The sequence below is a fragment of the Crocodylus siamensis genome, chromosome 3 (assembly GCF_052110815.1).
Source record: "Crocodylus siamensis isolate JL-2025a chromosome 3, ASM5211081v1, whole genome shotgun sequence".
NCBI lineage: Eukaryota > Metazoa > Chordata > Crocodylia > Crocodylidae > Crocodylus > Crocodylus siamensis.
In genome coordinates, this window is record NC_143397.1 from 255,092,351 (window position 1) to 255,104,890 (window position 12,540).

Consider the following 12,540-nt stretch of genomic DNA (forward strand, 5'->3'; position numbering starts at 1 on the left):
AGTACCAGTTCTATCTCTGCCTTGGCCTTCCTGACAGCCCCCCTGCATCCCCGAGCAACCACAGTATAATCCTCCCTGGTTTTGGCCCCTCTCTTCCATTGGGTGTGCACTTCCGTTTTTAGCTAGGAGACATTCCTGGATGCTTTTAGTGAGCCATGGGGCTTTTGTGCCCTCCTGCCCCCTTTGATCTGTGTTGGGATTACCTCCCTTTGAGCTTGGAGGATCGTCTCTTTAAGGAGCAACCACTCTTCTTGGACACCCGGCTCCCCTCCCCTCTGGGACCTGAGTGCTTCCCTGACTATTCTCCTTAGCTCACTGAAGTCCACCCTCCTGAAATCTAGGGCTGCTGCCTTGCTGCAGGCCTTTGCCACCCTGCACTGGATGATGAATTCCAGCAGGCAATGATCAGTGTCGCCCAGGTGGTCAAGCACCTACAGCCCCCTCACCAGGTCATCTCTCGTGGCCAGCACCAGGTCCAACAAGGCGTGTCCCCTGGTTGGGCTGTGCACCTCCTGGGTTCAATGGAGGGCCTGTATTCTGGCTAGGAACTTAAGTGAGTGGTCAGACCTGGCTGACTGCTCTTCCCAGCAGATGTCTGGAAAGTTCAGGTCCCCCATGATAACCATGTCTTTTGACCTAACTACCTCCGTGAGCTGACTTAAGAATTCCCTGTCTAGCTCTTCCCCTTGGTTGAGTGGTCTGTAGTAGACTGCCACTTTCTAAATCTTTCCCCTTGACTGCCTTGTACTCTAACCCAAAGCACTTCAATGTGTCTCTCCTTTGATTCTTTGCTAATTGACGAGGATGTGTATTCCTCCTTAATGTAGAGTGCCAAGCCCCCACCTTTCCTCCCTGTCCTGTCCCTCTTGTACAGCCTATAGCCCTTGCTATTCACCACCCAGTCATGCGTTGGATCCCACCACGTTTCAGTGAGCCCCACTATGTCTGGGTTGGTAACAGCCAGCAGGAGGGTAAGTTCCTCTTGCTTGTTTCCCATACTACGAGCACTTGTGTAGGGTCATTTGAGGCCTCCTGTGGATGTGTGCACTGGCCCCCTACTTTCCCCATTACCCTGGCCCCTGTTGCTTGCCTATGTATATATTCCACTCCATCAGTCTAAGCTGGGCTGTACTTGTCGGTGTTGCTTGGTTTAGCGGTCCAAGGCTTCCTCTGCCCTCATCTTCCCCTTCCCCCGATGAGGCTAGTTTAAAGCCTGCTGGAGGAGATCTGCCAACTTAGAAGAAAACACATGCCCACCTTTAGGGGAAAGGTGGAGCCCATCCCACCCGAGCATGTCTCCTTGTCATGGTGTGCAGGTCGTTGTTGAGGAAGCCAAAGCCCGCCTTGAGACACCATTCCTGAAGCCACCAGTTGGTCTCTACAATGCACGTTGCATGCCATCTTCCACGTCCGCTCACTGGTAGGACAGAAGAGAAAACCACTTGTGCGCCCATCTCATTCAGCATGCCCCCCAGAGCGTGGTAGTCCGCCATCAGGTGATCAGGGCTTCTCCTGGCTTCATCATTAGTACCCACATGGATTAGGACCATGGGGTAGTAATTGGTGGGCTGGATTATGGCCTGGATCATCCCCTTCATGTCCTGAATCTTTGCTCCGGATAGGCAGTAGACTTCACGTGTCGAGGGGTCTTGGCGACAGATGGGGCCCTCTGTACCTTTCAGGATAGTCACCTATGACAATCACTCCACGTTTCCTCCCTCCCAGGACTGCTTAGCTCCTTCGGCTTGCTCGGATCGTGGAGAGTCTGGAGTTGCCTCCTCTCCAGTTGTCTCCTCTCCTTCCTTCTCCTCCAGAGTTGCCAGGGCCTCGTACCTGTTCTCCAGCTGGACTGGAGGAACTTGTGCTGCTGTGTTACAAGCAGCCCTGGTTCTGGAGGTGACTGTCTGCCACTCTGCAGTAGAGGGCGCTTCCTGAGGTGCTTCTCCCTTGGGTGTGTGACCTTGCAGGGAAAGGAAATAGCCCTCAATTTCATCCTCTGCCTCCCTGATTCCCCTCAGCCTGCTAACGGCCTCCTGGAGCTCCCTCACCTGCGCCTCCAGGGCTCCAAGGTGGGCACCTGCAGGACAGGTGTGGGGGTTCCTAATCCCTGCCCCCCCAGCCTTGATGTGCAACTACTGGAGGCCAGGGGGTGGGGGGTGCCAGCTCTCCCATGGTCTCTGTCTGGGTGGAGGCCTCAGACAAGCTCAGGGTACGCTGCGCTCCCTGGGCAGGGGCCCTGGCAGCACTCTGTGTCAACACCATCGTAGGAGTTGCTGCTTGTTTATGGCTTAGTGCAGTGCCTTCACTCTGCCCTAGCAGGAGTCTCCCTCCTGGCCCTCCCTGCTCACCTGCCGGTGCAAACGCCGACACAAAAGCACAGCTCCCTACTGGCTCAGCTAAGAGGGTTCCGGGGGGCTTCTTTGGATCCAGCTCAGCTGCATCCAGTCCCTCTTCCCCACTTACCTTGGGGGGGATCAGCTGCTGCTGCCCCCACTGGTGACTCCGCTGCTGCTGTGTCGCCTCCGGTCAGGTAAGGGTGTGTGTGTGTGTGTGTGTGTGTGTGTGAGAGATACACATGTGCCTGGCCCGTCCCTCCAAACCCCCCGTCCGATCGCCGTCACCCCTGCCGCACCCTCGGGTGGGGCGAGGGCCGGCCAAGGGGAGCGGAAGAGGTGCACGGTCCTGCCTCTCCTCCCTGCTTCTGGCTCCCGACCCAGAGCACCGCTCCTGGACCCAGAGCACTTCAGCCTGCCCCTCCTCTGACCTCATCCTGCTGGTTGAGGATGTGTATTGCTCTTTGACGTAGAGCACCACATCCCCACCTCTCCTCCCCGCTCTATCCCAACTGTATAGTCTATAGCCCCTAATGTTGACCGCCCAGTCATGGGCTGAATCCCACCAGGTTTCTGTGAGCTGTACTGTGTTCAGGTTTGAACTAGCTATCTGGGGGGTGAGTTCCTCCTGCTTATTCCCCGTACTATGAGCATGGGTGTAGAGGCATTTAAGGCCTTGAATTGGTGTGTGTGCCACCCTTCATTTCCCAGGACTATCTGGACCCCTGTTGCTTACCTGGGTACTCCTTGTGCATGTCACCTGTCTTGGTTGTGAGGTGTCAGGTCCTCCTGTGGCCCCATCCCCCGGTGAAGCTAGTTTAAAGCATGCCACACAAGATCAGCCAACCTGGAAGAGAAGACACGCTTGCCTTTAGGAGAGAGGTGTAGCCCATTCCACCCAAGCAAGTCCCCCATGCGAAAGTATAAGTTATCCAGGAATCTGAGGCCTGCCTGGTGGCACCAACTCTATAACCACTGGTTGACATTACCAATTCAGGCCTTGTATTGCCTCTATGCCTACTCGCCGGGAGAACAGAGGGGAATACCACCTGCGACCCTGTCTCCTTGAGCTTGGCCCCCAGGACATCAGAGTCCTTCATGATGTGGTCTGGGTTGCCTCTGGCTGCGTCATTTGTTCCCAAGTGGATGAGAACCATAGGCTACTGGTCTGAGAGTCGAATGTAGGCCAAAATCCTCTCTGTGATGTCCTGAATCTGTGCCCTGGCATGAAGCAGACATCTCATACCAATGGGTCATTCCGTTCCCCTTAGGATGGAGTCCCCGATGACGAGGACTTGGCATGTCTTTCTCCTGATGTTCCCTCTCTGTACCCTCTGTATCTTGCATGGAGTGGCATTGTCCCCCCTGGTGGCATCACCTTCATCCTTCACCACCATGACTGCCAGGGGCTCATGTCCGTTCCCCAGTTGTACCTGGGGAGCCTCTACCATGGCAGCCCAAGCAGCCTTGGATCTGGTGGATACCTTCTGCCACTCCTGAGTTGAACGTGTCTCTGGGGGGGGGGGGGAGGGGACTGTACACTGGACAACTGGTTCTGCAGTGAACAGAAATATGAGTAAATTTCATGCTCTGCAGATCTGATCCCCTGCAGCCTGCTCACCTCAGCCTGGAGCTCCAGTATCTGCTCCTCCAGAGCCCCAAGTCCAGGCACAGGAGGGGCAGATAGGGGAACCACAAGCCCCCCTCTTCCCACCAGCTGCTGGGACCCCACCAAGCCTCCCCCACAGACAGGGGCAAGAGGCTGCCGACCCTACCAGGAGCTATGTTTGGGTGGAGGCCTCGGAAGACCCCAGGGTAGGTGGCGCTGCCATGGTGGGGCCCCTAGAAGCTGCGCTCTGCATCCGCACCATGTCCACGGAGCTGAGTGTACTACTCTTTCTTGTTGGAGATGCCCTTCTGGGCTGCTACTGTGTACCTACCTTACACGAACACCGGTGCAAACATCAGCACACCCGTACAGAGTGCTCCTGTTTGTGCGTGGCTCGGGAGTGCGGTTTCCTACTAGCTGAACCAAGAGCACCACAGATCCACCTAAGCTGTGCCACCACCCTCTGCCCCACTTACCTTAGGGGGATCAGCTGCTGGTGTCCCCTCCACTGCCGCAGCTGCTGCTGCCTGCTGCCTCCACTGCTGAGGTAAAGGGGAACATATGTGTGTGGGGTTCACGTGTGCCCTGCTCCCTCTGCTCCTGACCCCCAACATAACTGATGATTATCAGAATGAACTGCCAACCTGTCCAGCTGCAGGGAAACTACTGCCATGTCCATGGTAATCCTGTTGAATGGCCTCCCTGCCAATGGCAGTGGCATCAGAGGGGCCTTGGGAGGTCTTAGCCCCACTGTCTCTTGGTATTTGGGGCATTCTGTGCAGAATCTCTCCACCATTTTGTAGAGACTGGGCCAGAAGACTCACTGCTTCAACTGGACTTCTGTCTCTTGTCCCTCCCCAGGTGTCCTCCCATCAGGAGAGTATGGGCTACCCATAGCAAGTTGCCCCAGTACTTCTGCAGGATTAAGACCTGATATTTCTTGTACTTCTACACCTTCTCTACCACCCTATACAGAATGTCCAACCTTACCTCAAAGCAGGGACTCAGCTTTACTTTCTCTGGATCTACCACCACTCCTTGTTTGGTCAGCTGGGTCTGCCAGATATTCCAGAACAGTGGTTCATTCCTCTGCTCCTCCTGGAAGTATCCATCACCAGTGATATGTTCTAGGTCTAGGGTCTCCCCCTTCTTTGGGTGCTCCAAAACATGTGGCATCTGGGTCACTTTGCCACTCCCCACCACCTCTTCTCAAGACCTGCATGACCACTTCCTTCAGGTGTGCCCAGTCAACTCCCAGAAGCATTGGGCAGGGGATTGTCTCTGCTAGCCCCACCATGATCTCTTCCACGTGACCCATCATGGCTAGCTGAAGCCACCTTCTCTCATAGGTATATGAGGCTCTGTGGATGCAGACCATACTCATGGGTTATTCGGGACTTCCTAGCTATGTGGGTACCAGGTCCTCCCTTATCATGGACTGGGTAGCAGCCAGTGTTGATGACCACGGGGATGATGGTGGTGTCTCCCACTTGAACCTCAGCCACTGGCTTATTCTAGTCCCCTGGACCCTTGTCACCCAAAACTGCAGTCCATCCTTTTGTCATGTGGGCTTTCTGTCATCACCTTGGCTCGAGGTCAATGTAAGCAGAATTGGGATAAATGCTAGGCCTGTGCAAATAGGGAACTATTCAATTCCAGTTCAGATTCAGCTGATTCAGATGCCAGTGACTTGATTTGGAGCTACAAATCAGTTTCCTGCTTTGATTCGACTGAATCAGCTCTGAAGCTGATTCAGCCATAGGGTATAAAGGGGAATTAAAGAAATATCTATAACATCATTGTTTTTTGTCTGCTTTGGATGAAACATGCAGGGGTGGTATCCTCTGCTGAGAACATGAAGCCTGCCAAGTCTCAGAGGTGCAGGGGCTCAGGGAAACTGCACTCCAAATTCTTGAAAGCAAAACTCATGTCACTTGTGTGTTAAGCCACAGTAGGGTCAAAACTGCATGGGGGGTCCCTGCTGAGGCCACAAAGCCTGACAAGTTTGAAATAGACAGGTGCAGGGGTTTGGGGGAAGCCGTACCTCAAGCTGTGGACAAGCAAAACTTGTGACATGGGTGACATTGTGTGTTAAGGAGCAGCAGGGTGAAAGCTGCAGGTCTGCTAGCCTCTGCTGAGGCCATGGAGCCTGGAAGCTGTCAAGGAGATAGGTACAGGTTTTCTGGGTTCTGAGGCCCTGCACCCCTAGCTTCTGACAGGCAAAATGTGTGTCATGGGTGCTTGTGCAACTGTGTTGGCTGTTTCGCCGCTTATCTGATTGCGACTTTGCTTTGCTTTGTTCTTCTCCCAATTGCGGGGGTCTCCCAGCCATCCTGATCAGGGGGTACAATCATCTCTGGATCTTTTCTCCAGGACAGCGTACCCAGCCTCTTGGTCTCATTAGCTACCCACCTCCTGTGGGGGTACCCTCAGCCTCACCAGTCTGATATCAGTCTCCTGATTTTTCTGTTCGCCAAGCCTCCTGTTGCTCAGTTGTTTCTGTGCTGCTCTCCCCTTCTCCAATGCCCTGAAAGCAAATGTGGGATCCCTGGCTCCACCTTTTAATTGTGCTACTGCTGTGCATAACCCTTATCCTTCCCTGGTGTACTAACCCCCCACCTCTGTGCTCCAGCATCCCAGGTTTTACCCAGTAACATTCACTATTGCCATGGCATCAATCATGGTATTGTTCTCTCATATATTTCTTGGTCCTCCTTGGAATGATGGCAAAATGACAGTTTTTGGGTTTTTTTCCAACTTGCATACTGGAGGTTTCAGCAGTTTCTGTATGAGGCCCTGGCAACTCTGGAGGAGAAGGAAGGAGAGGAGACCACTGTGTTACACTACTCTAAATTTTTGTCGTTGCTGCTGCTGCTGCCACCGCCGCCACCATCCTATACCCCTTTCTGGGGCACTTCTCTGACCCTGTCACTCTGGGGCCTCATTCTCCACCATCTTTCTCTGGGGCCTTTATTTCTCACCCCCTCTGAGATACTCCTATCCCCACTGCCCCTGTAGGCTTGGGTGCCTGCCTAGACATGCCTGGCCCACCACTTCTAATTAAAAACCCACCAGATGGTGGAGGCTGGGGTTTAGATGTCCCTCTCTGCCTTTTACTGGGGAGGCAAGTGGCCTGGCATTTCTTGGTGACTCCTTCGCCACCAGGAGGCCCACCAGGCCATTCTTTCCCAGCAGAGTGAAGTTTTAGGTTGTACCCATGATCCCTGAGGCCTCCCCTCTTACCTCTGCAGTATTCCTGGAGCTCAGCAGGAAGATGTTCTTCCCCTGCTGGATGATCTCAAACTGCTTCCCTTAGCCCAGAGAGCTGTACATTAAATGGTCACCCAAATCAGGCACCTGCCCTCTCCCTGGCTGAGCCAGAGAGCTGTACATTAAATGGCCACCCAAATCAGGCACCTGCCCTCTCCCTGGCTGAGCCCGTAATGTGATGGGCACCAAAGGTGCTCCATCACAAACTTGCAAATATGAATCTACAATCCACCACTGACTCTATTTTCCTCCATATAAAATTGGATTAAATTCATTTTGACGAACTGCTGTTTGAGCAGCTTTTATATTGTAACATGGACACTATTTTTCTGTGTTAAAATCTTATATCCAGGAAGTTGTAAAGCTGAATGCCAACCTGGTTCACCATATGGATAAAATAGAATTTGTGTTATAGGATCTAAGTTAACTTTCAAAATACTTTTATATTTTCAAAGCCTTGGGATCTTGACTAGATTCTATAACCCTATGGAAAGGTGGTTCCCTGTCGTCATTCCAGAAAATCATTGCAATTTCATCATTGCTTGGCAAATTATATCTTCTGTCAGATTCTTGATCTTGATGGAACACCATATTAACATTTGCAATTGAACAATTTTCCACAGCTGCTCTTTGCTTTTCTTGCCTTACAACTTCACCTAACGTTGTGTAAGAGGTTGAAAATGGGCTGATGTTTCTCAATAAAATGTCCAGGTCTTGCATTAAAGCAGGATCATATTGGCGATTTTTGGTGAAGATTTAACTGCTCTTCAACTGCTTCACTTGAATCCAAAATATAAAGCTGGTCATAGGATCTTTCATCCCCTTCTCTAGATTTCAAATGAGATGTTGGGTGATGCATTAAAGCAATATGGGCTTTGTCCAGCAATGGGTACAATTTTTGCTCCACAAAATGCAAAACTTAAAGAACTATTAAATGACTGAATGTTGCTCCAACAGTTCTTGTAAAACGTATGTTGTGTGTTGTTCATGACCTCTTTCAATACTAGAGGAAATTCATGGTGGTCAGACAACCTAACTTCCTTTGTGATGGCAAACCTGAAAAATTTCTATCTAATGTCTGCTCAGCCATGAAGTTTAAAGAATGACAAAACTGGCTAATGACATCCATTTTACCATAGTAACGCCTTCCTACTTCTGATTCTCTTAACAGATGACTGTCTCTTATTTGGAATGGTCTTTGCTGTGTTCTTGCAGAGCAAACTGAGTCCAACTGTCATCTTGCTGCAGCATGTTCTTAGGCCACATTGTCCCAGCTTTCTTGATGCCATGTGGCATCTAAATGTCTTTGTTTAGTGCCTTTTTCCTGAGAATCATTTGAAGTACTTTCTTGATGGCATTCTGCATCTAATAGTCTTCTCACTGTGGCATTTTCATGGGACACATTTGCACTCCTTTTTTTGATTTTACGTTCTGTATTTAATTCTCTTCTCTCAATGGCCTCTTCCTGCAATTCATGCACCTGACTTTCTTGATGTCATCTGGCATATAATTGTCTTCTCGTAGCACATTCTTCTACAGACTCATTAGCATAACTTCCTTGACGGTGTTGCACATCTAATTGTCTTTGCACAGTACTTCCTCTTGGGACTCAGCTGCACAGCTGTCTTGTTGCTGCTGCAAGTCCAATTGCTATCTCTGTGCTGTTGGCAGTCCCTTGGAGTTGATGATGACTGTCAGCTTTGGGTCCTCAGGTGACTGAGAAGCCCGATTCTGGATACACCAGTTCTTTGGCAATGGGGACATGTTGTGCAGGGGAGTGGGATTCACAGCACCGGGTTGGTCTTCTCCTTCCTCCCCCACTGCTGTTCTGCCTCAGAATTGAGTTGTTGGACATTGAAGCGGTGTGTGCTTTAGGGGACCAGGTGGTGTCACACTAAACAGTGAGCAGTTTGCTCCTTCTAGCTGTGGGTGTCAATGCCTCCATGCTTAAGGGCAAGCTTGAATGATCTGTTCTATTGTTTCCTTTGGTCATCCTTTTGAAACAAGTTTGGCCAATGGAGAGCCGAGAGAAGACAATCTAGTGAGGGAGATGGTTCTCCAACATATGGATGCAGTGGCCCATCCATCAAAGTTAATTCTCAAGAGCAAGGCTTCAATGCTGGTGAACACAGCTTCATGGAGGATGCTTGCATTGGGCCAGCAGTCTTCCCATTTGATTCCCTAGGATTCAGTGCAAGCACTGCTGATGAAAGCTCTCAAGGTTCTTAATGTGGCATTGATTCATAGATTCATAGACATCAGGGCTGGAAGGGACCTTGGGAGATCGAGTCCAGCCCCCTGCCCAAAGGGCAGGAAGTCAGCTGGGGTCATAGGATCCCAACAAGATAAGCATCCAACTTACTCTTGAAGGTGTTCAATGTAGGTGCTTGAACCACCTCCGATGGCAGGCTGTTCCAGACCTTGGCGGCTCGGACAGGAAAGAAAGTCTTCCTTATGTCCAGCCTGAAACGGTCTTGCAGGAGTTTATGACCGTTCGACCTAGTCATCCCTTGGGGCGCTCTGGTGAACAGACGTTCCCCCAGATCCTGGTGGTCACCCCTGATATAAACTTATAGGTGGCCATCAGATCACTCCTGAGCCTACGCTTTTCGAGGCTAAAGAGTCCCATGGCTGTCGTCATAAGATCTGTTTTCCTGACCTCTGATCATGCACGTGGCTCTCCTCTGGACTCTCTCAAGCTTCTCCACATCCTTTTTGAATTGTGGAGCCCAAAACTGGACGCAGTACTCCAGCTGCGGCCTCACCAAGGCCGAGTACAAGGGGAGAATGATGTCTTGGGATTTGCTTGAGAAGCATCTATGGATGCACGCCAGCATTTTGGTCGCTTTACTAGCCGCAGCATCACATTGGAGGCTCATGTTCATCTTGTGGTCAATGATGACCCCCAAGTCTCTTTCTTCTGTAGTGCTATCCAACGTAGCACTGCCGAGCCTATAAGGATAGGCAGGTTTTTCCTCCCAAGGTGGAGAACCTTGCATTTTTCGGTGTTAAACAGCATCGGGTTCTCGTCTGCCCATTTGCTGAGCTTGTCCAGGTCAGCCTGGATCACCCGCCTATCTTCTGGCGTGGATGTTTTGCCCTAAAGTCTGGTGTCATCGGCGAACTTGGCCAGTCCACTCCTGACTCCAATGTCCACATCATTAATGAAGATGTTGAACAGTATGGGTCCCAGGACAGAGCCTTGAGGGACCCCACTGGTCACAGGGCACCACGAAGAAGGACTGCCTGTGAGGGGGTGGCACCTAGGAGTGGCTGTGTACTCCCTAGCACCCGCTACCGTCACTCAAGGTGATTCAGCACCCTCTGGTTCTCGCCTGCCACGTCTTTGACAATTAGTTTAGAAGGGAGGCTGCCTTTATCCCCTGGTTTCATAGTAGCTAGAGTCGGAAGGGACCTAGGTAGATCATCTAGTCCGACCCCCTGCCTTGGCAGGAAAGAGCACCGGGGTCAGATGACCCCGGCAAGGTGCTCATCTAACTTCCTTTTAAAAATCCCCAGGCTAGGAGCCTGCACCACTTCCCCTGGAAGCCGGTTCCAGGCCCTAGCCGCCCTGACTGTGAAGTAGCGCCTCCTAATATCTAATCTAAACTTACCCTCCGCCAGCTTGTGACCGTTATTCCTGGTCACTCCTGGCAGCGCACGGGGGAACAGGGACTCCCCCAATACCTGCTGATCCCCCCGACCAGTTTGTAGCAGGCCACAAGGTCCCCCCTTAACCTTCTCTTGTGGAGGCTAAACAGGTTCAGGTCCCGTAGCCTCTCCTCATAAGGCCTGCCCTGCTGACCCCTGATCATACGAGTGGCCCTCCTCTGAACTCTCTCCATATCGTCCACGTCCCTCTTGAAGTGTGGCGCCCAGAACTGGACGCAGTACTCCAGCTGCGGCCTGACCAGTGCCGCATAGAGGGGGAGGATCACCTCCCTGGACCTGCTCGAGATGCATCTGTGGATGCATGACAGGGTACGGTTGGCCTTCTTGACTGCCTCCCCACACTGCCGGCCCATGTTCATCGTGGAGTCAATGACGACTCCAAGATCCTTTTCCGTCTCCGTGCTGGCAAGAGGGGAGTTCCCCAACCTGTAAGTGTGGTGCCGGTTCTTCCTCCCCATGTGCAACACCTTGCACTTATCAGTGTTAAACCCCATCCTATTCTCATCCGCCCACCGTTGCAACCTGTCAAGGTCAGCTTGTAGCCTATTGCACCCTTCTAGTGCACCCACATCCCCCCACATCTTAGTGTCATCAGCAAACTTGAACAGGGTGCTTTCTACCCCCTCATCCAAGTCACTGATGAAGATGTTGAACAGTGCGGGCCCGAGGACCGAGCCCTGCGGAACCCCACTGCCCACGTCCTTCCAGGTCGAGAAGAACCCATCCACTACCACCCTCTGGGTGCGGCCCTCCAACCAGTTGGCGACCCATTTGACCGTGTGGGCATCGACACCACAGTCTCCCAGCTTTTTGATGAGGACAGGGTGAGAGACGGTGTCGAAAGCCTTCCGGAAGTCCAAAAAGACTACATCCACAGCAACCCCTGCGTCTAATGATTTGGTGACCTGATCGTAAAAGGCCACCAGGTTGGTCTGACAAGACCTGTCACTGATGAACCCATGTTGGTTGCCCCTGAGCATGCATTCCCCCGCAAGGCCCTCCTGGATGTGTGCCAGGATAATTTTTTCAAAGAGCTTACCCGGGATTGAGGTAAGACTAACTGGCCTGTAATTTCCCGGGTCCTCTTTTTTTCCCTTTTTGAAGATAGGGACCACATTGGCCATCTTCCAGTCCTCCGGCACCTCACCAGAGCACCACGAGTGCTCATAGAGCCGCGCCAGGGGTCCCGCAATGACCTCGGCCAGTTCCTGTAGAACCCTAGGGTGAAGATCGTCTGGACCAGCGGACTTGAACACGTCCGGCCTCTCCAGAAGTACCCTAACTAACTCCTCGCTAACCCCTGGCCCAGGCGTGTCTCTCCCGGGGCCCGAGGGGGGCCCAGGAGGGAGGTGGCTGAACTGGTCCCTACTTAAGAAGACAGAGGCAAAGAAATCGTTAAATATGTTAGCTTTGTCATCTGGCGTGATGACTAAGTTGCCCATCATGTCCTGCAGGGGCCCCACATTACCCGGGACCCTCTTTTTACCCCCTATGTATTTGAAGAAGGACTTCTTATTGTCCTTAATCCGGGAAGCTAGTCCTATTTCCATCTTTGTCTTGGCCCTCCTGACTGCCCCCCTACATCCTCGGGTGACTGTAACATAGTCCTTCTTGGTGATGACCCCATCTCTCCATTGGGTGTATGCCTCCCTTTTA